Source organism: Pleurodeles waltl, chromosome 7 (genome assembly GCF_031143425.1).
Source record: "Pleurodeles waltl isolate 20211129_DDA chromosome 7, aPleWal1.hap1.20221129, whole genome shotgun sequence".
NCBI classification, from domain to species: domain Eukaryota; kingdom Metazoa; phylum Chordata; class Amphibia; order Caudata; family Salamandridae; genus Pleurodeles; species Pleurodeles waltl.
Window position 1 is genome coordinate 177,946,666 of NC_090446.1, and position 26,717 is coordinate 177,973,382.

The following is a 26,717-nucleotide window of genomic DNA, read 5'->3' on the forward strand; positions in this document are numbered from 1 at the left end:
AGAAGGATTAATCAGTTTGCCTTTACAGACCAAAGTAGTAACGTCAAGGGAGTGGCCATTATATGAAAGGGCTTTTCCCATGGTCAGATAGAGAGTCTCATTGTTGACCCCCAGGAAAGGTGGTTAATTGCAAATGTTTGAATACTCGATGCCAGGTATACCTTGGTAATTTATTATGGCCCCAATATAGATGACCCAGGCCCACTCAGGGAGTTGTATTATCCACTGGTTGAAAATGGTCACTACATAATAATGTGAGGTGATTTTAATGTGTTACTTAAGCCAGTGCTAAATAAATCCTCCACCAGGCCAACCGTCAGTTCACCCAAGATGAGAGATTCTTTTCATCAAATAATGGGGAGTCTAAGTTTAACAGACCCTTGGCAAAGGCGAGCGGGCCAGATCAAGGGTTATACCTACTTTAATAAGAAATACAGGCATTCATCCAGGATAAACTTCTTTCTGACTGATGATAGGCTGGAGAACAAGATTCTAGGATTAGTACATCAACCAGTTCATCTATCAGACCACTCTGTGGTATAATTAGAACTCCGGCTCACCAAGCCTTGTGCCTTGGTCAGATGGGTGTTTGACAGGACAATATGGGGAGAGCAAGAGGTGGTCACTCAGTTGGAAAGAGATACTGCAGAGTTCTTTGAATTTAATAAGGACTCGGTGCCCATTAACATCACATGGAACGCATGTAAAGCTTTTATTCGGGGGAAGCTAACCTGTTATACTGTACACAGAAGGAAGGAACATATATAGGGGTGAAGCAGCTGGAAGCAAGAATTGTAGATCCCCAGGCGGCACTTAACAATAGTAATAACTCTGCTAGGCAGTCAGCATTACATAAGCAGATACAAGTATCTAAGAGAGCACTATCAGATTTTTTGGAAAGAATTGAAAGGTAAAATTGGGAAGTGAGTCGGTTTGTGAATTATGAATATGGAGAGGTATGTGGGAAGTTACTTGATTGGAAGGTTAGGTCTATGAAAGCTAGGAAGACAATCAAGGAAATAGTGCTTAGTGAGAAGCATGAATGCTGCACTGAATCCACCGATATTGAAGAGGCTTTTGTAAATTTCTATCAAGGTTTATACACCGATGATGCCATCACTACAGCAGCCCAAATAGATAGCTGGCTAAAGCAGGATCCTCTACCCGTGCTAGAGCATGAGAAGCAGCCTCAGCTGACTAAACAAATTGATAAGGAGGAAGTAGTAAAGATCATTAATGGATTAAGAAATGGGAAGACACCTGGCCCAGATAGGATGCCTAATGAATTGTACAATGTATTAGCAGGGGTGCTCAACCCGGTTATGACTAACCTAATGACGCTGTGTATGTCGATGGCCATCCTACTCTGGCCTCGTGAATGAAGCCATTATTACTATAATCTTAAAGCCAAACAAAGACCCAAAAATATGTGAATCCTACAGACCTATAACTTTGCCTAATAGTGACGACAAGATCTTTACCCATACTTTTGCTAAAAGGTTAGATAAAGTTATGAATTGGCTGGTTTTTGAGAATCAAAAAGGTTTTATGCAAAACAGACAACTTCACAACTTGACACATGACTTGGTAGCAGCAATAGACCTTGCAATAGAAACTGAATCCCCCCTGACTGTTATGATGGCCCTTACTCTATGACGTTATAAAGCAGAATGGCTTAGGTGATAATTTACCTAAAGCAGTAAACACCATTTATAGTGCACAGGTAGCAAGGGGTCTAGTTAACGGCAATCTCTCACCACAAGTCCAGATCGGTAGAGGTACACGCCAGGGGTGTCCACTTTCTCCCCTACTGTTCAATCTGTACATCAAACCGCTTGCACGTAGGATCAGTAAAGATAAGCAGATTATTCCTTTTAAAATATATGATTGGGACAAAAAGTAGTTCTTTATGCTAATTACTTAATGGTTTATACACAGGACTCCCAAAGTGCCTCCCGGGTTATTCTAAACATAATTAAGGATTATAGGAAGGTTTCAGCAGAGCTGATGACCTGGAATGGACCTACTGACAACCCTTTAGAAAAGGTGACATGCAATATTTAGAAGTGCAAGTGGTAAAAAATCTGGGAAGTATGGCACATGAAAACTTTAGAAAACTGATGTCAGAAGTCTATAAACATTTACACTCCTGGGCCCACCTGCCCCTTTCCATTAGGGAGAACAAATGTAATCAAGATAACAATTCTTCCAAAGTTTACATTTATTTTTAAAGACCTTCTTTTGTACTTTAAAGCAGAATGGTTTCAGGAACTACAGGGGGAGCTTGTTAGTTTCATTTGGGCCAACAGAAGTGCGAGAATAACCTGGAAACAATTACATGAGAAGAAGATCAACGGAGGCATAGCCTTCCCAGCTTTTCAGCTTTACTGCTGGGCTTTTCAACTGAAAAATGCTAGGGTTTTACTCTCCAAGGACTATCCATGGCTTTCTCCATGCCTTTATGCTATGACCAAAGATCTTCATTAAGAAGGCAGATACTTCTTATACAAATTCAGCCATCCGAAGTACTTTAAAAAAGTTAGACTTAGAGTCTTACATGCAGCGTGTCAACTCTGGTTCCAAGTTAGGAAAACTCTTGAAATTACGTATTGTAGCAATATGGCCCTGATATGGAACTCTCCCGGAACACCACAAGGTTTTCAGGATGATTGGACCTCCCTGCTGTTGGAGGCAGGATTACTTAAAAGAGGTCAGCTGTAGTGGTGGTTAGTTTGATCCCATGGGACTCTTTAGCAAGCCTTACTAACAACAGTTTATCTAGGTTTAAATATTTACAAATAAGGGGCTGGCTTCGGGCAAAACACTGAGGTGGGCATCCAGATGGACTTGGAGGTAGAGTTACGAGATACTTGACCACTAAAGAGGGAGGTCTCCAAATTGTACTGGGCTTTAGTACAGTTGGAGAACACTCAACTCGGAAGAAGCTTGGGAGGTGGACCTGCCTTTGTATGACACATCATATCTCTGGCAAGTATCGATGTCTATGCTTTGGCCCTCTGTGAAATCCACACCACTCAGGAAAAACCATATGTTTATCTTGTATAGGGTGTTTTGGATGACAAGAAAGGTGGGAGGAGAGAGACCGAGGTGCTGCCCGAAATGTGCCTTGGAAAACACTGATGATGTTCATCTATTTTGGCAGTGTCCAGATATCTGGCACTTCTGACACAATGCGCGTGTTAACAGTGATGATGGGTAAAGAAGTGAAGGTAAGCCTGGCCCTGGTTGTTTTTGCTATTGAAGAACGGGAGGTGTTGAGAGGTAATGCAGCGAAGGCTTTGCCACACTTAGGTGCTCATTATGACTTTGGCGGTAATACTTGAAACCCCCCTTCTAAGAGGGTGCTGAAACTCCGCCAGTGGTTGTGGTTTGAAGACTGCGTATTACGAGTCACCAACAGGACACCATCCAAAACCAGCCAAAAATCCGAAATCATCGGCCTGACTGACGGCAGGAGAGATGCAGTCACACCGCTAGCACTGCCACGCTGACAACATCCTGCCCTCCAAATTACGATTCACACATCAGCATTGGATGTCCGAAATGCCTCAGTCAAAAACACACCTCCACCAGAACACACCACATTGGGCAATACGAATACCCCACATCTGATAGATATACGCACACCACACACACCTGATCACAGCACTATATAACACACCCCTACACACACCCACAATTCTTTGCATCAAGAAATTTAGACAGATCGAGGTAAGACTGCAATGACAGAAGACACTGCACCTGGATATCATAGGCATCACACTGAACACGCATCACACAACACATAAGAGCATCAACAACACAACACGCACATCACCACTGCACACAAACACTACACACCACACACACCCTAGCACTCAACCACACCCAAACCAATAGCACAGCCAGCATCCCTGCACATCACACACCCCACCATTCACAACACACCCATCATGGCACCACAAAAACACCCACGGTTCACAGACGAGGCGTTGAGGGTCATGGTTGATGAAACCGTCAGAGTATAGCCACAACTGTGTGGAGCACAGGTCCAGCAGACATCCATAGCCCGAAGTTATGGTAGACGATTATCAACAGAGTGAACACAGTGGGAAACAATGGACGCACAAGGAATGACATCAGGAAGAGGTGGAACGACCTATGGAGGAAGCTATGGTCCATGGCATTGAGACACCAAATCGCCGTGATGAAGACTTGCAGTGGGCCCCCACCTCCTCCCCCTGAGTTCACATTGTGGGAGGAGAAGGTCTTGGCCATCCTACATCCAGAGGGCCTGACGGGAATACCAGGAGGACTGGACTCTGGTAAGTCACCAACACTCCCCAGGTACTATGTACTCCAGCACAGCATGTACCCCACCACCCTGTCAGCCCCTCAGTACCACCCCTAAGTGCACCAATCCACCCTGAAATCAATACCTACCTTTGCAGGCCACACCACCCCACTAACACCATTCCCACACAGGCCCATCCAGTGCGTGAATTTCTCACACTGCAGCAAGTACTACAACTACCACAATGCAACACTCCCAACCATTATAGAACTGCTAATTCCACTCCACATCTGGACACCGGCACGTATAACTATGTCACCCCCCTTCACCATCAAGAAATTTGAATGCAACCCTGTACATGGCAATGACAGCAGTCAAGACCAACATCAACCATATAGAAATAAATTACAATAGCAACTTCCAACAGACCCAAAAACTAGCAGTTTTCAAGAAACTGTCAATGCCATTACTGGTCAGCAATTGCAGGCAATGATAGCAAACAACCATGTGTACCACAACTACTATACCATCATGTAACACATTTCCTCTCACTCCACAGGTATCCCTAGTACTGCACTGCCACTGGTCATCAGCAGGATGCCAGAAATTGACAGCCAGCCCTTGGAAGTAGGTCCAATAGAGGAACAATACCCGGGATGTCTGGAAGGGGACAACTTATCTGTCACATCAGGCATGACTGGTCAGTCCACCACCACCAGTCTCACCCTGCCCACAACTGAATCCCCCTCCCTTTTGTCACCTACAGCACAGCTGATCCACCTTTCCAAACCTGTGTCCCAAGGACATATCATTCATCAATGTGCCCCACAGTACAGGGACCGGAGTCGTCACCCCAAACCCAAGCCAATGAAGGTCCTAGTGTCAGTGGCACACTGTGTCAGGGGCACAGGCACAGAGTGAAAGGGTCAGTGGGATGGCAACCGTGGGCCAAGGCAGCAACACAACACGACTGGCCTAGAGACCATCTCCAGAGTCTTGGGAGCCCACCAGCAATCCCAGGACATGATGAGCCAGACAATCACCACCTTGCAGGAGAACCGTAGGCTGCAGATGGAATACCATCAGAAGGCCATGCAGCAACGGCAGGCACACATACCACTGTGGTCTCCATTGTGGGGGTGCTCACTGAACTCACAAGAATCCAGTGTGTATCCTCCACTCAACAGCAGGACCCATCCAGTAGTCTTACAACACCTGTGCCCTCAACATCTGCCCCAGCTACTGGAATGGAGGCCGAGCAAGAGGACCTACATGTCACTACCACCCCGGCCTCTCCAGCTGAGGAACACCCACTGTCCATATAGATATCCTTCAGGACCTGAAGCCAAGCCCAAACACACCGCTGGGAAGTGATCCCTCTCATGAACATTCTTCCTTGTGTGCCACTGATACACCCTGTAGACTGTCCAATGCCATACCCCATTATCCCCAGGCTCACGGATACAGGACCTGTAGAACCAACAGCTGGACCACCCACTCTAACGATTTCAGAACCCATGACCCCACTCCTCAGAACTGTGATGTGAAACACAAAATAAACACTAATGAGCACAAGTAATGGTGAATGTGTCTTTATTATTTAAAGTGACATCTTTGGTAACAAACAGTAATCAAATACACATATCTGTACAACTAGTTTGTCAGAGTGACAGATGTAGCATGAATTTCCAGCAGGTATATCAGTACATCTAGATGGTAGTAACATCCAATGGCAAGGGTGCCAATAGTCATGTCAGGAAGCAGATTGTAAACACACATGTGACCTGATTAGGAACCAAAATAGGGAAAAGGTTAAATGAACTAACCCATGTAGGCCATTACAATACACATACAGCAGTATTTCACTTACACAGGATACACAGTGCAGCGGGTAGGACACCACATATCTATAGGCAGGGACTGTCAGTCATGCACATACAGAGTAATGGTATCATTCCATATAGGTGACATCCTCAACAGTACACCAACTTGCATTGTCTATACAGGTAGATGCCAGACAGCAGCTCAGGGTACAAAATGATAGGGTTCATGAACAGGACAATTCAAAGATGTGTACATTCCATTGTCTCATCAATTCAGACTTAGGACCTTACAACTTGAGTATGTCTGTAAGGATGCGATATAATGGTATGTATGTATGTATGTGCATAGTATTTATAGAGCGCGTTCCTGCCCGAGGGCATCGAAGCACTAACTAAGGTGAATGCGTGCACGCACTAAAGAGAGAAGGGTAGGCCAGATCAATGCCTAGCGTGGAAAAAGCCACGTCTTAATCAATTTTCTGAAAGTTAAGTAATTGTGCTCCTTTCTTAATTCCAGAGGGAGCGAGTTCCAACACTTTGCAGCGGCTACTGTAAAGGCTTTATCGCCCCATTTTGCCTTAAAGGTACGGGGAATCTGAATGTTGTATTTCCAGCTGACCGTAAATGCCTCTTTGGTCTTTTCCAGTACAGTTTGGAGGTCAAATATTTAGAGCCTTTGTGGGTCATACAAAGAGTTTTGAAAATAATCCGCTGGGCCACCGGGAGCCAATGTAGATATTTGAGGCTATCTCTAACAGATGCCGATCGTGGAAGGTTCAGGATCAATCTGGCGGCCGTGTTTTGTATCAACTGAAGTTTATTCAGGGATCCTTTATCCAGGTTAAGTAATAATGTGTCACAGTAGTCAAGTTTAGACATAGCAAGAGCTAGAATGACTGTGATTTTCCATTGTCTTTGAAGATATGGAAAAACTTTTTTCAGCTTTTTCAAAATACACGTGCAGGATTTTACCGTATGGTTAACCTGTTTTTTGAAGGATAGGAAATCATCAAAAAGAATTCCTAAATTTCTCGTGGTGGTAACAAGATCAGGAGAGGTCCCGCAGTCTTTGGGCCACCACAGCGGGTTCCACTGCTACCTACAGTTTCCAAAACAGAGGATCTTCTCTCTGATGAGGTACCATCATTCATCACATGTAAATGGCAGCATTGCATTTACACTTCCCCTCATGTTAAGTAAGTATCCTTTCAGGTTTGTAAGTAAGGATGGAAGACATTGAAGGACAACACAACATCTCCCATACAGGGTTCAACTGTTCATTAAACGTTAGACCACACATACCTGAGAATCATTGAAAGTATAGTTGAATTAGGTCAGTCCTGTTGTCTGCCTTAACGTCAGTATCAGGGTCATCAGCATCAGCTACATCTCCTGCATCAATGTCCCCCTCCTCCAACAGTGGGATGTGCCTTCTGAGGGCCAGAATATGTAGCATGCAACAACGATCTTGCAGACTTTCCCTGGTCGGTACGGTAGGGCACCACCAGACACCTGGAGGCAACAAAATCTTGCTTTCAATAGGCCGAAATTACTCTATCACACTCCTCGTCCGGCTGTGTGCCTCATTGTACCTGTCCTCCCCATTTGTAGTTGGATATCTAGGTACCAAGGCGATGTGAGAACCATCAATGTCCCCTACTACATGTGGCACATGAGCAATGTTGTAAAAGGCAGCCTTAACAGTGTTCAGTTCTGGACATTGTGGAAACCTTAGGTACCTGTCCAAATGCTTTGGTAGGGCAACCAGCACATCCTGTAACACTACACTGAACATAGGCTGTGACATCCCTGCAGCCAGTCCCACAGTCACCTGAAATGAGCCACTAGCCAGAAAATGCAGGACAGACAACACCTGTACTGTTGGAGGGATGGTATTGGGATTCATTAAGGCTGGCAGGAGGTCTGGCTGCAACTGGGCAACCAGTTCCCTGATGGTCAGACGGTTCAGTTGATAGCTCATCATAATGTGCCTCTCTTCCATGGTTTCTAGGCCTCCTAAGGGCCGGTAGGCTGGTGCATTCTTTGTCACTCCAATTTGGCTGAAGCTAGGCAGGAAGACAAACAGTACTCAGTACATTTCTTACAGTGTCGTGACTGATGAATATCATAGGACAATCTGAAAGGTTTGGTCTGGTAAGTTGTCAGGCATGTTGGAGATGGAAATATTTATCCACTCGCCATTCCTACCCAGACATTATGGCAGTACCTCATATTGCCATACCTGTAACAAAGGGACGTGTAGAGTAAATGAAGTCATAAACAAACAATAGCTTTCCGTATGTTACACAGTACGGAATGTCCTTACATGGATGTAAGCATACACCTAAAGTATTGCAAGCTGACACCCACTCCATCTGTGAGTGTCAATGTTGACACCTGACATCAAGCATATTGTGCAAACGTTCAAGTAATGACGCAGTGGAATCACATACAATTCATTTAAAAATGTAAAATGGCAACCACCTGTCCTGATTTAAGAGAACAGATAGAAGTGACCTAATTCCGCCTACGGGAGTCATCATGGCAGAAGGCGGTTGGAACCGGAGTGCAACGCCTCATTGGTTAACATTGATGTCTATGGGAAACTGGAGCCAATGATGATGTCCGCCGGCGGTGACGGTCATGACCACGGCGGCCCTGACTGCCATTTTGTATAGACCTGCTCACTTTACTCCTGACACACGAACAAGCAAGACCTCCAATGCGTGAACTGGTATGTTCTGTATCTGGGAGCTACAATGGCACGTACTGCAGGGGATAGGGCCCCAGCCCTCACTTCAGAGGAACTGGAAAAACTGGCGGTAGGGGTCCTACCCTTGTCGGACAGTTGTATGGGGCCCCAGATAAACAGGTCAGTACAACATTTGTTTAGTTATATCTCAGGTGGTGTTTGATGGCGAAAGTGTGTGAACATTGAAATGGGATGTCTGCAAGGTGGAATAGTATCCTAATCATGTATGTTGTGTTCAGTGCATTGGGTATGTGCATGTGCTGTAAATGCTGTATGTCGGGAAAAATGCTGATGATGTATTATATCAGCTACATGATGTTCTCCTTTGTTCTATGTCTCCCATGCAGGTCAGAGTCCATCAGAAGAAAGTGTTACGGGGAGCCATCGCCAAACAAGTGCGGACCCTGGGGGTCCTTAGCCGGCCGAGCACCCACTGCGGGAAACTGTGGGAAGACCTGAGATGCTGGGCCTGGAAGACCACAGAGGCCCAGTTGGGGATGGCCTCCCAATGAGGAAGAGTGCTCATCTGACTCCCCTAATGGCCCACATACTGGGTGTGGGCTACCCCAAGTTGGATGGGCGCTTGAGGGCAGTACATCAGCCACAAGGGGGTAGGTGCAGACTGTTAGGTGACATTTGTATGGTTTTCTACTGTGTCCCTCACTGGACTTGGGTATTGATGAGGTTAAATGGAATTAGAATAGTATATAGTCATGGTTCTCACTCTAATTGTGTTGCAGTGATGTGTGTTAGCTGTGTAAAGTCATGCAAACATTGATGTTGGGGTGCTGTACTAAATTGTTAACAGCAATGAAGACAACATTCAATGTTGAGGTATTCTACAACTTTCATTCTCTATCCCTGATTCTGCTTTACTCACCCAAAGTAATCTTGTTAGCTCTGTATTTGGGTTATGACAAGTGTGTGAAGTGTACATTGAAAGATGATTCATTACAATATAAACGGACATCTCTACAAAATGTATTCCACACATACCTGTTATATCGTCTGTGTATACAGTACGTCTGAAGTTTATTTTTGTTTCATTGTGCTTTGATTGACAGGTAGGTAAGTATGTTCATGGAGTAAATTAGTGGACATGTGAGTATGACAGAGGAAAGGCATGTAGGATGTTCAATATTGTCTCTTGAGTGAAGAAGTGAGGTAATAGGTTATATAGTTGGTTATGGCTACCTGAACTATGTTGATAGCAATGGTATCATAGCCACTATTTTTCACGGCCGTGTTTTGCTTTCCTTATCTTTTGACCGAGCTTACTAAACTTCTCTGGAATGCACTTCTTAGTTTAAAGAAGACATTTTTTATTATTACTTCACCACGAGGTTCCTGAAAGACGAGATTAGTAGGTTGGAAGCACACGTTTAAAAGTAGTCGCAGCAATGAAAGCAAAATATATCAAAGTACTTCTCAATTGCAATGTACACAGCAAATACATGTGATTATATTATAGCATAACTTCAAAGCAAAGAATAAAAGTCAAGATTTCATCACCATAGGGCCTATCACTGCTTTCTCATGCCAGCAAGTTGATGACTCCTGTTCAACTGCGAGAAAGAGATTTTCCACCCAAACGGGAGGCCAGGCAGCTGACGTCCGCTTCTGACTGAAGTCCTGGAAAATGTCCCCTTGCTGCTTCCCAGGAACAGCGTTAAAAAGCCTGGCCTCTTCCTCTCAGAGTTGGGAAATAAACAAGCCATTGGAGATTGGCCAGCTCTCCTAAGCCTCTCCTCTTCCCAAGGCTGAGTAGAAAGGAAAACACAAAATATACGCTCTCTTATCACGTTAGGGTTCGTGTGAATTCAATTTGAAATACATAGCTTGGTCTACCATGTGGAAAAACACAGCTCATCTGTACTGTCTCAACTGCAATGTCTAACTCCACATTAAAGCCAATAGGCAGCTAACCTAAATACCAAATGTAATGTCTAATGCCTTGTTAAAGCCAGTAGGCAGCAAAACTGAATACAGAATGTAATGTCTAATGCCACGTTAAAGCCAATAGGCAGATAAACTGAATACAGAATGTAATGTGCTCCTGATGAACATTGAACAACTAATATGCGCAGTGGTGAAACACAAATTCATTGGTCAAACACAATTAATGGCATAACAGGCCGGGATGAGTAGATATATTGTTGGTATGTTTACAAGATGGGCTGTGATTGACACTTTCCTCCATTTCTTTCCCTCCCAACCTCCTTCTCCCTCCACCTCCATCTATGTGTGCATTAGCATCATCAGGCGAAGGAGAAGGGACACCAACGAGTGGGGACGCTGCATCCCACAGGACCCAGAACACAGAGTCCACTGATGCTCAGGGGACCTCTGGGACGGAGGATGAGGGGAGCACCAAGAGGGAGACTGGAACAGCTACAACATGATTTTCAGACTCCTCCTCCGATGGCAGCTGCCTGGCGATGGTGAACCCATCTGGAACCAGCCAAGCATCCTCCTTGTCTGCCACCCCCTCACCAGCACTGCCCACCCTGTAGCTCCCCACCCAGTTGCCTGTGCCCGCTCATCCAGGAGGGTGGGCAACCCCTTCACCGCAGGCACCTCTACCCCTGCCCCAGTCAGCCCTGCTGCCCTCAATGAGGAGGATATTGACCTCCTGAGGCCCACCTATATGGGGCAGTCAACCATCGTGAATACCATCCAGGGACAGCATTCCCAGATGCAGCAGAGCAATGCCTACCTGGAAGGCATTCACAGTGCCTTGGCTGGCCTACAGATATCGTTTCAGGTTCTGGCCTCCTCCTTTACGGCAGCCATAAGCGACACAATGATCATGCACACACACACAAAACACACATCAGCAGACAAGACAATAGACACTTCCTACACTGTCTCCCTCACCTCCTCCATTACAGTCATGTCACCACTCACACCTGCTGTTACTGCATCATCACACCCTGATCCTGCCACCAGTCCTGTCATACCTTCAGACACCACAAGAGCACACACGCAGACACCCACCCATACACCACATCTGCAGTCACCACAGCCTCCTTCACTACCACATGCAGCACATCCACCCCACTTGCAGCCATCACCCCAACATACACTCACACATCTTCCATTCCCTCTCCGTGAATATTTCCCCCCTTTTCCCCGGAAACACAAACGCCCTCAATCACCCACCCAACTTACACCCACCACACACAAGCATACATTGCACACACCTGCATCCACGTCCAGCACACCAACACGTCATACAACCACTCCCTCCACCAACACTCCTAAAAAAATGTCATATGACCGCCCTAAGAAAGTATTTCATGCCCTCCTTGACCTGTTCCCTACTCCTGTCCCACTGCCCCTTCCCAGCCCTTCTACCTCCCAGTCTGCCCATGCCCCTCCCGTACCAAACACCCGCCCCCACCCAAATCTATGATCCCTACTCCTACCCCAAAGTGCAAACACCATTCCCTACCATCCAGACCGAAGCCTAAAGCCCCACCCCCTCTTAAACCCAAATCCATGGACCACCCTTCCAAACCCAGGGCCCCCCACCCCTGAGGTAGCTGCCTACCCTATTGATGCCCCTTTCACGTGGAGGACTATTTGCAGTCAGGAGTCAAGTTGGGCCTATGGAATGTGCCCTATGTGCCTTGGGGACATTGGCTAGTGGACTGGTCAGTAGGTCCAATTGTAGATAGTTATTTATTTATTTTAAAGTTGAATACATCTGCCCACAGAAATGTGGATGTCAAGGTGAAATACTTGTCCTCGTTTTCTTCTACATGGTGGTATGATATCTGTGTGCTACGCTGTGTGTTGTTTGTGTATGGGTTGTGTCTTTGTCGTTACATACACTGGGTAGAAGACTTATGCCATGTGCATGTTGTGATGTGTTTGTGTGCTGGCTTGTGGCATTGTATTGTATGGTAGTGGCTTGTGAGTCAGTGTGTATGGTGCTGCATCTGTGTTTTCCTTTGTCTGTTAGTTGTACATGGCGTCTCACCTGTGTCATTGTTTGGATGTCTGTTCAGTAATATTGATTGTGTGTTCTTGCTACACACAGCTTTTTGTTTCTGTGGTTGTGTGGTGTTTCTCGACGTGCCTGTCTATGACTACGTTTGTGTGTTTGTGATGTTGTTGTCGTTGTTTGATTGTGAGGTGTTGTGTATGGATGTGTATGACTGTGCTGGTGGTGTGCATGTGCGTTCTGCTCTGTGTATGGCACGTGTCTGTTTGGCGTGGTGTGTGTATTTTCCGTTTATGTATTTTGTGTGTGTTTGTATGTGTAGATGTGTGTGCTGGTATAATACATTTGTTTGCGTGTGTGTGTGGCCTTCGCTGTCCGTGCTGGGTGACTGTGTTGTTTGTGGGTGTGTAATGCTGCCTTTCCTACCTGTGTGTGCTAGGCAGGGGACTTACAGTTGTCGTCTTTGTTGTTGTCGCTGGTCTAGTAGGTGTATGGCGAGATACAATGCTGGTAAGACTTGCAGTTCGTTTGCCATGGCAGAGGCGGACACTTCTGTGTACCTGGAGGTGAGTGTCTCCTTTTCTACTTTTGTTTTCCGCCAGGCTTTTCGTGGCAGTGGTATCGCCCCAGAAATCCCTGCAGTCTGCTGACTCATAATATGGTGGGCGGTGAATTGGTACACAACAGCCTAGAGATGGAAACTGCCATCGGCGGCGGTACGGCCACACTGGCGGTACTGTCAGTGTCTTGGCTGTTGGATCACCACCGCGGTCATAATATGGCAGTCTGCACCGCCGGCCTGGCAGCAGTGCGACCGCCAGCGCCAGCGTGGTGATCCAGTGACCACCAAACTCGTAATGAGAGCCGTAATCTTTAATTTAATACGAATTGTACATAGGGAGATAAGTATTAAATGGGTATCAAATGCCCCTCCTACCGTTTTGGAATGGATTTACTCAGATAAAAGTATTGGTAATCTGGAATGAGCTAACACTTCAGAGAAGTGGTTTAAGATGTGGGAACCATTTTTTTCTCTTTCAGTAGGTTAGCCTCCCAGGATTGTGTAAAATGTGATTGTATTCTGATAAGTGTGGGCAAGGAGTTTGTGTAGTCCTATGATTATAGACAAGGCACAGTAAAGGAGGTGGTGCGGGTAAACCTCTCCTCCATTTTGCTGAATGAAGTCAGGCTCGAGAGACTAACCCTTATGGTGACTGGGAGCCACCCCGCACCCCCTACAAATACGATACATCCGGCCTTTTGTCATAAATGAGGACTATAAAAATATTCATCCTCAAATGTAGCAAGTAGATAAGTGGGGACTGAGCCTTTATTAATACTCATGTGCTGGATGATACACACTAGTAGTTTAATTAGCACAGATAAAGTAACCACAATCGGCATTACTGCAATCACTATTTTAAAGATCTTCATTCCTCAATTCCCAAATACTCCTGACACCCAAGAATAGATGTCACAGATGTCACTTAGGTTGAAATGTAATCCATTTTGATTTTCATGTAGGTTCTTAACACTATCCTTCATGTGGTCTATTTGGAGGTGTTGGGTAGATGTGTGCCTCACTCAGTATCTACAGTAGAGCGCAGACCCTCCTTTGAATGCCAGGAGGTAGTTTAAGGCCTTTCGGTTCTATAAGCACATGGTTTTATCTGTGACCAACCCTAAAGCAATTGTGGGTGTATTTTTTATAGTATTTCAGCATTGCATCTAGTTTCTCAAATAGCCTCACCTACACCTTACATTGGGGAAAATAATGGAGAAGATTGTATTTGTTCCTGAGATGTAACAGCTGCCCTACTGTTTCTGGTGTAGGTGAATGGCAGAATGTCTGATACCGAGGACAGTGTAGCCAGAGTACCAAACCTCAGTCCACTCTTGCAGCAGCCTAGAATAAGCTTTAGTTGTACAGATGAAATTAGCATATCCTAATTGATGTTGATGTTTGTGAAACACAAAATAAGGAGGGAGTCTGGATTCTCACGAGGACGAGATTCAAAGCTTATGCTTTCCACAACAGTGACACACTCTCTTCAGCCCACAAAGACACTTTGACTGTCTGCTTAGCGGTGCTCACAAAACATCCCCTCTTTTGACGAAGATGAATAACATAGAGTCAGTAACGGCCAAAAGGACTGTTGTATTTTTCAGGTCCTTGGACAGATTGTCAGGAGACACCGGAACATTCTGACAGCCTTTGCCCATGGTAGAACAAATCAAGGCAGGTCTTATTTATGTCAAGAGGCACTCTGATAAAAGGCATATTTATCCCCCACATTGAGGCAAGTGAATGCAGATCCAGCAAGAAGAGTGATTTACTGCTTGGTACGTAGGAGTTGTTCACATATACTGACTGGTGCCCTCACACAGAGACAAGCTAAACACATTTAGGTCTTTTGGTAACTCCTCATTCCACAGCAAGGATATATCCCACCAAGAACCAGATAATGAGGGCAGAGGCAATGACAGCAGTCCAGAACACAGAAGCTTGGCAGTCGTTACTCTTTAGAAATTGCTGAGACTGAAGAGTCTCCAGATCGGATGTCCTTAGGGTTCGAAAAGTGTAACTTCCAATTAAATTTGATTGGCGTTTCAATCGAGAAGCTTCAACTGTGACGTCATCATCTTGGGAAACTGTGATTTAAGGAGGGTTTTGTTAGTGAGAGATCAGTTTTTTTCCTACCATTAGATCTGAATGGACTCTTCTGAGTTATAGACCTCATAGTTTCTATGTGGCTTCATGCCACCACACCTCTTTTAACAGAATATTCTACTGAATTTCTGTTTGCAGACCTTTCTCAAACACTCATTAGAATTAGAACAATCAGATTTTAGTTTTAGGCAGGAGAACGTGGTTTCGGTGACCAAGAACCACGTGCTTTTTCTGATTTTCTGTATTGTGGCTATATACGTTTTCATCTTGTATATGCTAACTAAAATTAACTTTGTACTACTCTTTAATTCTCCTCTGGTGATTGTAGATATTTATTCTATGGTTTTGAGACTCATTCATGTAACGTTGACTTTAAGTCTGTAATAAAGACCTTTTAACCCCTTGATTTGACTCCAAATGTTATTATGCGACATAAGGGTTATACAGTGATTGTTCAAGTTATTTGAAACTGTTGCTCTTTACCCCTTGGAACAGAGAAGTAAAGTCTCATCAGATCCCAGAATTAGAGAAAGGGCCCAGGCTCCATCACTTTCATACCACAGACTGGGAACTCATGTTTTCATTTATGGCCCACCTTATGCCATTGTAAAAAGAGTGACCAGTTTTTGACACATATCTTGATTTCATGATACTTTTTATTTCTTTTGTAGATTCTCTAATCTCTCGATAGCAATGGTATTGTGTCGATGAAAATAATTTTCCCATATTCATTAGTGAGTCCCACTTACTCCTTAAGATATTTGCACATGGCTCTATCGTACTGGTGGCACACAGTGTGGGAATTAGTCCCTTTCAATGGGGGCTTGATGGGTGTAGATTTTCCAACCCTCATCGTGATTTCCTGTTATTCACACACACACAGAGAACAGGGAGAAGAGACTGCAAGTCTTGTGTCTGTCCCTCATTCTGTGGAGTGGGGTAGAGAGCAAATGAGAATCAGTGTTGGAGATCCCTCAGTTATTTTCTCTAACTGATCTCATGGAGGTAGAAAGGAAAGGGATTGTGCACTCACACCAAAAGATCTACTTGCATACACCATACCTTAGCTCAGGCACATGGAAAGGCTATCAAATGGACCAGTGTGGCAATGGATTACCACACACTTTTTGTCTCTGGACTCCTCCCATACCCACTCAACCTGCCTATTATCCTGTCAATTCCTACTCCAACTAAACATTGCAAAGCACTTTTCAGAGATTTCTGAAAAACACAAGATAATACAGGCCATGTATGCAAGGAAGCAAAGTAAAGTAAGTGCAGTCAGCCTTTACCTGAATTTGGCTCAATGTGCTAATTCTGTTGAGCAAATCACCAGGTCCAGTGCTGGGCCATGCTCCGCTCAATTACCCCTGGAGAAAATTCTCCCACACCAGTGGTATCTGTGGTAATCAGGTGGAGTATGTTATAGCATGCCACTGTTCAGTTAACATAGATGGTTCCTGACATACAATGCACCAGATTGTAAAAGACGAACCCCAACTTGGGATAGCCTATTAAATTTTACATGCATTGAAGTCAAAATAGCCAATATGGGTGGAAAATAATGCAAGGCAATTGCTGTTTCAATGGACCAGAGGTTTCCACCCTTAATCGTTTAGAACACTTAGGCTCTCATTAAGAACATGGCGGCAATCACTGCTCCGCCGACGGTGGCGGTAACTACCGCCAACAGCCTGGCGGTCCGGACTGCCAAATACTGGAGCATATGAGAAAAGGCCAGCGGGATATCCACACACCGCCAGCATTGGAGTGCCAATAACGACAGAAGATGCCATCCACAGGCCGACGGAAGGGCCCCACCTGCCCAACAAATAATGAAGCACAAGACCGCGGTCAGTTCCGGGACGGGAACCACCGCCATGTAAAGCGTGGCGGAAACAAACCAAATAAAAGGAAACACTCACTGTAGGCACACACAACACGCCGAAGCAGACATGGAGAGAGAGTTGCAAATAATGCCAGTCCTGCTCCTTGCAATATACCTCCACGACCGTGACCGCCGACGAAGACGACAACTGTAAGTAATGCAACCTAGTAAACAAGGGATGAAAGGGCACAGTTACACACCCACTCACCCCACCCAACCTGCAATGCACTCCCAACCCCTCACACCATCACAAGCCATACACACCAGAACAAAAGGTACTTACCCGACACAATGCAAATAAAACCTGCCCAAAGTAAACACATGTGCACACCACACCACCACAATGAAACGATAAACCACATCTCCATATTGTGCCACCAGCACCACTGGGCACACAAACTTTAATAGAACAGTAAAAAGTAATGTCCAAATAAGGCCATTGGCCAGTCTATGAGAAACAGCCTGAAGGGCCCAAATGGCCCGAACTTGACTCCCACATGTGCACGTGGCACTCCACCGTAAAGGGACATCAATGGGGCAGCCAGGCACCTCAGGGAACAGGGGCAGGGGGTGGCGGGGATGGGGACTTACATCTGGGAGGGGGGCTTGGGCTTACATTTGGGAGGAGGAGGGGGTTTGGGTTTGCTCTTGGAAGGTGGGGGAGCAGGCTTGGACCGGGTGGTGGCAGATTGACCTGGGGCAGCACCTCTCCTCTCTAGGGTAGGGGCATGGGAATGGGAAGGGTGGACTGGGGTGGACTGACAGGAGGAAGGAGTGGGCAGGGCAAGGAGATGGCCACGTTTCGGGATGAGATGGGGTGGGCCAGTGGGTTCAAACAGGTCAACATGGGACAGGAAAAAATTTGGGGGGCAGTTGGGGTGGACATGGAGGAAGGTGTGGGAGTGGTGATAGAGGGAGTGCTTGTAAATGGTGTAGGTGTGCTGGAGGTGGATGCAGGTGCCTGTACAGTATGCTGAGGTGTGGTGGATATGTGTTGAGTGGGTGTCTGGGAACGTTTGAGTGTCTTGGGAGGATGGGGGGTGGAGACAGTGGGACAAGACAGGCTGCCAGTGTAAATGGATGTTGTCTGGGTGTCTGCAGGTCTGGTGAGTGTATTGCATGTGTCAGTCAATCTTGTGGTGAGTGCAGGTATGGTGTCTGGGGTGCATGACTGGATGTCTGATGTTGTGGTGACTGCAAGAATGGGGCAAGCAGCAGTGACTGAGGGTGCAGTGCTTGTGGGTGTGCATGTTGAGCTGGCAGACAGGGAAGCGGGAGAGGGGGACACACTGAGGGAAGCGGATGTTGTCATGTGTGCCTTTGCATGTTGGCTGTGTGTATGCCTGTGGTGGGAATTGTGGTGCTTGTGTTTGTCTGTGTGCTTCTTGTGTGTTGAGGTGTATGTATGGCTGTCTGAACATGTGCTTGGGATGGGTGAAGGAAGTTGGGTGCTGGAAGGGGTAGAGGTGGTTGGAGGGGGACGGAAAGACCAGGGATTCTGGCTGCCGTCAAAGAGAAGGCCAGAGCATGAAAAGATCTCTGTAGGCCGGGCATGGCACCGTGAATGTCTTCCATGTATGCATTGCATTGCTGCATCTGGGATGCTAGCCCATGGATGGCATTCACAATGGTTGTCTGCCCTACAGAGATGGTCCTCAGGAGGTCAATAGCCTACTCCGTGAGGGCAGCAGGGCTGACTGGGGTAGGGGATGAGGTGCCTGGGGCGAAGGAGATGCCCAGTCTTCTGGGTGAGCGGGCACAGACAACAGGGTGGGGAGCAACTAGGAGGCCGGTATTGGTATGGGGGCTGGTGGAAGTTGACACAGAATGGGCGGGCCCACTAGGGTCCGCCACCACCAGGGAGCTCCCATTGCAGGAGGTATCAAAGTCACTACCTCCAGTGGTAGTTGCCTCCCCGTGGTACTCCGCACACTCTCCAACCCACTGGTCCCCTTGGCGTTGGTTGACTCTGCCTGCTTGGAATCGTTGGTCGCTGCATCCCCACTCGCCGGTGCCACTGCTCCCTCGCCAGATGATGCTGATGCACACAAAGAACACAAGAGCACAGGGGTGGGGAGACAAAACATGAGAGAAATCTGTAAATACCTGAATGGGTGTACATACTAGATGCACACACAGTCCCATTCAGCCTACACACCAACATGCAGCACCGACAACAATAGTCATGACTATGCCTCTGACTAGTGGCCACTACCCCAGAATATAACACATTTCACAGATGACACACAGACCTGATGAACTGTTAGACCTGCCCCTAATCATTTCCGTGCCCATGGAGGGAAGGACTGCTGGAAGACACATGTCAGAGTGCCTGGCACTAGACAGCATACATACTACAGCACCAAAACACATCCATCAAAATGGTATGAAATGGTGTGGGTACTCACCCCCTTGCGTCTGCTGTGCTACCTTCAAGCGCCCATCCAAATCCAGATATGCCACTGCCAGAATGCTGCACATAAGGGGGGTCAGGCTCCAACAGGCACCCCTTCCTTGTTGGGAGGCCTTCCCCAGCTGGGCCTTGCAGGTCTTCCTGGCCCAGCGCTGAAGGTCCTCCCACCGCTTCCTGAAGTGGGTGCTCTGCCGCTTGTAGACCCCCAGGGTCCTCACCTCCCTGCGATGGCCTGCCAGAGTCTCCTCTTCTGATGGGCACTGACCTGTATGGGACACACAGAGAAGAATAACAGACGACAGGGTATGCCCATTTTATACAGCTGACATGTCATCCCCTATGGGACGGACACTTCACAGGATCATTTAACCACCTCACTCACAGTACTTGCCACACAATCTATGCCTGTGCAGTTACATATCGACCACACATGCATACAGGCATCTGCCACCATTACACACATCCATGCAAGGCAACCGCTAACTCACCTGTTCCCCTGGTCGCCCATATAACTTGGCATACAGGGGTAGGACCCCGTCCACCAGCTTTTCCAGCTCCTCCGTGGGGAAGGTCGGGGCCCGTTCCCCTGTGACTCGTGCCATTGGAGTAACCAGAGTTAGGACACAGCAGCACACTCAGTGGAGTACTTTCATGCACGGGATCCGGGAGTCAAGTGAAACTGGGGTGACGACATTGCGTAAGCTCCGTGGCGGTGTGCACCGTCACCGCTGGCGGCGATCATGATAGGCCGAGGTTCCCCATTGACAACCATGTAAACCAATGAATGGGTGCACAGCGGGGAACAACGCCTTCCGCCATGACAACTACCGCCAGCGGAATGAGGTCACTTCCACCCCTTCATATCTGGATGGCAGGAGACTGCAATTTTGCTAGCACCACGTACATATTTCCTGATCAGGGGCCCCATTCAGGGCCTTCAGGTCACAGCCCTTTGCTCCCTGCACACATGAGTGTCTGTTCCTCACATCAGTCCAGAGGTATCACTGCATACATGTCCCAAACGTTGAACATCATACATCGCTTGAGTGTGTAACCTACGTATTGTACAGCAGTTTTTCTTACACACGTGGTTTGCATGTGTATGTGTGTCCCTCATGTGTGTTCTTTCCTCCCCATAGGTACAGACCCATGTGGCGAGGGAGGGCCGCATCTGTGTACAGACCTCTTGTTGATTTGGAAACCATGGTGGACATCATTGTCACCTACAGACTCAATCGTGCAACAATCCATGATCTATGTGCTTTACTAGATCCTATACTGAGACCGGCTAATCGGAATCAGCATACCATTCCTACTGAAGTGCAAGTACTCTCTGTACTCCATTTCTTGGTTACGGACCCATTTCAGGTGAGAGTGGGCATGGGTGACGGGTTCTCACAGCCAATTTTCAGCCTCGTCCTGTCCAAATTCCTGGATGCATTTGTACGACACCTGCAGACATATGTCAGGTTTCCCCAAAGGGCTGCCATCAAGTCTGAATTCTATGCCTTTGCTAACACGCCCCATGTGATAGGTGCCATCGATGGCACCCACATAACTATCATCCCCCCAAGAGTGAATGAACAGGTGTACAGAAACAGAAAGAAATTCCACTAAATGAATATACAATTGGTGTATACTGCTGACCAGTACATTTCACGTGTAAATGCCCTGCTTCCAGGATCAGTTAATGATTCCTTTGTCCTGAGGAACAGCAGTGTGCCACACATGATAGACCAACTACAAGGGAACAGAGGATGGCTCATAGGTGAGTGTTTATGACACTGGATCAGTATATAGCTGACAGCCAGGCTGTATGCAAGTAATGGCAGGTTGTGACAGTCCTGTTTCGCCCACTTTTGGAGGTGATTCTGGCTACCACAACTTGCAATGGCTCCTGACACCTGTGAGAAATCCCAGGACAGATGTGTAGGAAAGTACCATCTTGCCTGGCATGTTACCCCCATTTTTTACTTGTGCGTCAGTTTGTTTTTGCCTTTGTCACTGAGATCCTGCTTGCCAGGACCCCAGTGCTCATAGTTTGTGGCCTATGTGTGTTCCCTGTGTGGTGCCTAACTGTATCACTGAGGCTCTGCTAACCAGCACCTCAGTGTTTGTGCTCTCTCTGCTTTTAAAATTGTCACTGCAGGCCAGTGATCATTTTTATCAATTCTGATTAGCACACTGGAACACCCTTATAATTCCCTAGTATATGGTACCTAGGTACCCAGGGTATTGGGGTTCCAGGAGATCCCTATGGGCTGCAGCATTTCTTTTGCCACCCACCCATAGGGAGCTCAGACAATTCTTACACAGGACTGCCACTGCAACCTGAGTGAAATAACGTCCATGTTAGTTCACAGCCATTTTGCACTGCACTTAAGTAACTTATAAGTCACCTATATGTCTAACCCTCACTTGGTGAAGGTTAGGTACTAGCCAAGGTGCCCCCACATTGTTCAGGGCAATCTCCCCGGACTTTGTGAGTGTGGGGACACTATTACACGAGTGCACTACATATAGGTCAATACCTATAGGTAGCTTCACAATGGTAACTCCGAATATGGCCATGTAACATGTCTAAGATTATGGAATTGTCCCTCCTTGCCAAATCTGGAATTGGGGTGCCAATCCCATGAATCCCCGGGGCTCCAGCATGTGCCCCGGGTACTGCCAAACTAACTTTCTGGGATTTTCACTGCAGCTACCGCTGCTGCCAACCCTCAGACAGGTTTCTGCCCTTCTGGGGTCTGGGCAGCCCAGACCCAGGAAGGCAGAACAAAGCATTTCCTCTGAGAGAGGGTGTTACACCCTCTCCCTTTGGAAATAGGTGTTAAGGGCCTGAGAATAGCCTCTCCTGGCCTCTGGGAATGCTTTGAAGGGCACAGATGGGGCCCTCCTTGCATAAACCAGTCTACACTGGTTCAGGGATCCCCCAGCCCCTGCTCTGGCATGAAACTGGACAAAGGAAAGGGGAGTGACCACTCCCCTGTCCATCACCACCCCAGGGGTGGTGCCCAGAGCTCTTCCAGTGTGTCCCAGACCTCTGCCATCTTGAATGCAGAGGTGTGAGGGCACAATGGAGAACTCTGAGTGGCCAGTGCCAGTAGGTGACGTCAGAGACCCCTCCTGATAGGCTCTTACCTGGTTAGGTAGCCAATCCTTCTCTGAGGGCTATCTAGGGTCTCTCTTGTGGGTTTCTCTTCAGATAACAAATGTAAGAGCTCACCAGAGTTCCTCTGCATCTCTCTCTTCAACTTCTGCCAAGGATCGACCGCTGACTGCTCCAGGACGCCTGCAAAACCGCAACAAAGTAGCAAGACGACTACCAGCAACATTGTAGCGCCTAATCCTGCCGGCTTTCCCGACTGTTTCCTGGTGGTGCATGCTCTGAGGGCTGTCTGCCTTCACCCTGCACTGGAAGCCAAGAAGAAATCTCCCAGCATGCCGTGGGGCATCTTCTGTGCAAAGGAGAAGTTCCTGGCATCTTCCATTCTGAATCTTCAGCTTCTACCACCCAGAGGCAGTCCTTTTGCCCCTTTATCCGGGGTTTAGTGGGCTCTTGCCTCCCCTGGACACTTGTGTGACACTTGGACTTGGTCCCCTTCCTTTACAGCTCCTCAGGTCCAGGAATCTGTCTTCAGTGCTTTGCAGTAAGTCGTTGCCTTTGCAGAATCCCCTATCTCGACTTTACTGTCTTTCTGGGGTAGTAGGGTAACTTTACTCCTACTTTTCAGGGTCTTGGGGTGAGGTATCTTGGACACCCTTAGTGTTTTCTTACACTCCCAACGACCCTCTACACACTACACTAGGCCTGGGGCCCATTCGTGGTTCGCATTCCACTTTTGGAGTATATGGTTTGTGTTGCCCCTATGCCTATTGTCTCCTATTGCATCCTATTGTATTCTACAGTGTTTGCACTACTTTTCTAACTGTTTACTTACCTGATTTTGGTTTGTGTGTATATTTTGTGTATTTTACTTACCTCCTCTCAGAATATATCCTCTGAGATACTTTTGGCATATTGTCTCTAAAATAAAGTACCTTTATTTTGAGTGACTCTGAGTATTGTGTTTCTTATGATATAGTGCTATATGATATAAGTGGTATAGTAGGAGCTTTGCAGGTCTCCTAGTTCAGTCTAAGCTGCTCTGTTATAGCTACCGCTATCAGCCTAAGCTGCTAGAACACTACGAATCTACTAATAAGGGATAACTGGGCCTGGCACAAGGTGTAAGTACCATCAGGTACCCACTCTAAGCCAGGCCAGCCTCCTACAAGATGCAGAGAGGAATTATAATGAGGCCCATAGACATACTAGGAGGGTGATTGAGCACACTATAGGTCTCCTGAAGGCTAGATTTTGTTGTCTCCATCTCTCTGGGGGATCCATGTGCTATGGCCCTGAGAAGGTGTGTAGAATAGTGGTGGCCTGCTGCAGGCTGTACAACGTGGCTGTGAGGAGAGCTATCCCCCTACTAGAGGAGGAGGGTGCTGTACAATCAGACCTGCTACCTCTGAGACGGGATTAGAGTGATGGTGAGGATGAAGAGGGGGAAGATGGCCACTCCAGGAACCAGCTGATCAAACTATACTTCCAGTGACTATGAGGTACTGTTCACTGATGATGTTGTCTGCACTGCATAACGTTTGTCTGACTCATTTGTTTGGGGATGTGGTGTCTGTAGTCATTGACACTGTTACCTGAAGAATAAGGTGGCATGTGCCATGGAACCAAACATGGTGTACATTTTGGTTTACTCCAGACGATGTTATGCGCGGGGTACCATTCCTGCAATAAAGGTATGCATATGGAATTGACTGGCAAATGCATTCACAATTACAATTGAATCTTCATAACGACGGGACACATGAATTGGTGTAAATGTTTTTTTTTAGTGTTACAAATGCATTGGTGCGCTGTACAGTGACAGGGAGTGGGCTCATGGTGGATGTCCATACTTGGTACATGGGCTCAGCGATTGGTGGCAGTGGGTATTGGTCCATATGTCCCTCGCAAGTTGTTAAGTTGCTATTGGCGGGTGAGGATGGTGGCACAGTGGCACACTTTGGAGACAGTTCAGATCAAAGTCACTTCTTTGTGGGGGCCTTGGTCTTGGCAGGTGTTCCAGTGCCATATCTGGGTCTGAGAGACTGTTTGAGTGTCTGGTGCTGGGCTGCATTGGTAGGGGTGCTGGGCACTTGTGTGTCATCTGCCAGTGCCACCGGTCCAGTTGCTGCTGCTGATGTAGAGGGCAGGTCTGTGTCCTGAGCAGTGGTAGGGGTTTCCAGGTTTGTGGGGGTCTCAGGCTGGGTTGGGTAGTGGTGCTGAAGCACCCCTGCAGTAGTGGCCATGGTGGTTTCCACTGCTCCATGGTCTCTTGATGTTGGGCTATCTGCAGCCTTTAACTCTATTCCAGGGTGACCAGGATCTGGACCATCCTGTCTTGTGTATGGTGGTATGCTCCCAGGACCTGAGAGATCACCTCCTGGGCTGCAGCATCCATCCTTTGGCCTCCCCCCTGGGCCACTGAAGCCGTCCCACTGGGCCTAGCCCCCTGTGTCCCCTGCACCGGTCTGGCAGTCCCACTTGCACTGAGGCCATCATCATCCTGCCTGTTAGTAGGTGGTGACTCTGGCCTCTGTACTTGTGGTCTGCCAGTCTGTGGTCTGGAGACACTGGTGTGGGTTCGTTTGGCCAGAGCTGATATTGGTGGCTGGGTGGTAGGGGTGTCAGTGGTATCCTGGGTGGGGCTGCTGAAGGGTGACAGTCCAGGACTGTGTGACGGGCCAGGATAATCCTCTCTGTCCATACTTCCCTCTCCAGTCTCCAGAGTGGGGCCTCTGTCTCCATGTGGGGAGCTGGCACTCCTTGGCCTTTCCGTCAGGGTGGCATGGGTGATGGTGCCTGTAAGGGGGAATGTACATGTATGTTACATGTACTAATTCGAATTAGGATGCACAGCTGTGCCCTATTTTGTGCTGTTTCTTTCCCCTGTCGGGCCATGCAGGGACCTATTGTGGGGTTGTCCTAACATTTTGCTTAGGATTTGGGGGTGCATTGTGGGTGCAGTAGTGCCATTGGGATTCCTTTCAGGGGCAGGGGCAGGTGTCTGTGCACAGGGGGAGGGGTGTGGGCCTGTTAGTGTGTTTATGGGCATGCAGGGTGACTGGATGTAGTGATTGTGGTTTGGGTGGGGTAGTGGTCCTGGTGGTAGTTGGAGGGGTGGGGTGTACATGCATTACAGGTGTGGTGGATATGAACTAATTGTAGATGATTTACCTGAGTCCAGTCTTCCAGTGAGTCCAGTGAGGCCCTCAGCGTGTTGGATAGCCAGTACCTTCTCCTCCCAGTCGGTGTATATGGGGGTATAGGTGGGGATCCTCCACCAGCCTTCTGGACCGCAATGTTGTGCCTGGATGCCATAGACCTCACCTTCCCATGCAGGGAGTTTCACCTCTTGCGGATGTCGTCCCTTGTGCATGGATGTTTTCCCACTGCGTTGACCTTGTTTAGTATAGTCTGGCATAACGCTATCTTCCTGGTGATGGGTGTGTGCTGGACCTGTGCCCGAAGAGTTGTGGCTAGACCTTGAGTGTTTCATCCATCATTGTTCTTAGCTCCCTATCTGTGAAGCGGGGTGCTTAGGGGATGCCATGGTGTGTGTTGTGGGTGGTGTGTTGTTGTAGGTTTACTGGTGAGGGTGCTGTTGTGTGGTTGGGTGTGTGACTAGTGTGATGGTGAGTTCAGTTTATGAGTGTTGTGTTGTCAATCTCAGTTGTCCTATTAGCGAAGCAAAGGATTGTGGGGTGTGTATGTGTTTGCTTTTATAGTGTTGTGGATGTGTGTCAGGTGTGTGGGTTTCAAACTTGCCAATGTGACCATTTGTTGATGTTGGGTCCACTTGCTGGCTGCGGTGGTCCGTA